General features: G+C 38.4%; 1 non-coding gene across 1 annotated transcript; it reads left to right on the top strand.

The window, feature by feature from the left end:
* Positions 1–415: 415 nt before the first annotated feature.
* Positions 416–522, top strand: LOC121210194 (small nucleolar RNA R71). The gene has a single exon (XR_005905320.1). It is a non-coding gene; the product is annotated as a small nucleolar RNA R71 (small nucleolar RNA).
* The last annotated feature ends 298 nt before the right edge of the window (positions 523–820 follow it).

Genomic DNA, 820 nt, shown 5'->3' with positions numbered 1-820 from the left:
ACTATAAGGATTATTTTGAGATCGAGGATTATTACCCATATAATTTAACTACTCGTTCTCCATGTTGTGGCCATAGGGTGGGTATTCTGAATTGCTTGATCTACCTCCACTTGCTTCGCATTGCATTACTGGGTGAACCTGTAAAGAACCAAGAAAACCTTCAATTTTTCTATTCAAAAGTTCTACCTGATTAGAGAGCATGGTGACCGAATCGATGTTCAAAACGCTGGCTGTTTTCATTGGCTTTGTCCTTATGACTTGCCACTGATAATTATTCAGTGACATCTCTTCTATAAATTCATAAGCATCCTCAGGTGTCTTATTATTGATAGTTCCACCAGCAGCTGCATCAATCATCTGCCTAGTTGAAGGATTCAGGCCATTGTGAAACGTTTGAACCTATAGCCAGAGTGGTAACCCATGGTGAGGGCACCTTCTCAACAGATTCTTGTATCTCTCCCATGCATCGTAGAGTGTTTTTAAATCCATCTACACAAAAGAAGAGATATCATTACGTAATTTAGCCGTTTTAGTCAGCGAAAAATATTTTAATAAAAACGTTTTGGTCATTTGTTCCCAAGTAGTGATTGACCCTCATGGTAACGAGTTCAACCACTGTTTAGCTTTGTTCCTCAATGAAAAAGGGAATAGCCAAAGGCGAATGGCATCATCAGAAATGCCATTAATTTTAAAAGTGCCACAAAGTTCCAGAAAATTTACCAAGTGAGCATTGGGATCCTCGTCCTGCAAACCTTCAAACTGAACAAATTGCTATATCATTTGAATTGTGTTAGGTTTCAGTTCAAAATTATTTGCAGCG

The sequence above is a fragment of the Gossypium hirsutum genome, chromosome A11 (genome assembly GCF_007990345.1).
Source record: "Gossypium hirsutum isolate 1008001.06 chromosome A11, Gossypium_hirsutum_v2.1, whole genome shotgun sequence".
NCBI lineage: Eukaryota > Viridiplantae > Streptophyta > Magnoliopsida > Malvales > Malvaceae > Gossypium > Gossypium hirsutum.
The sequence above is the reverse complement of the archived record's forward strand: the minus strand, read 5'-3'. Positions and strand labels throughout refer to the sequence as shown.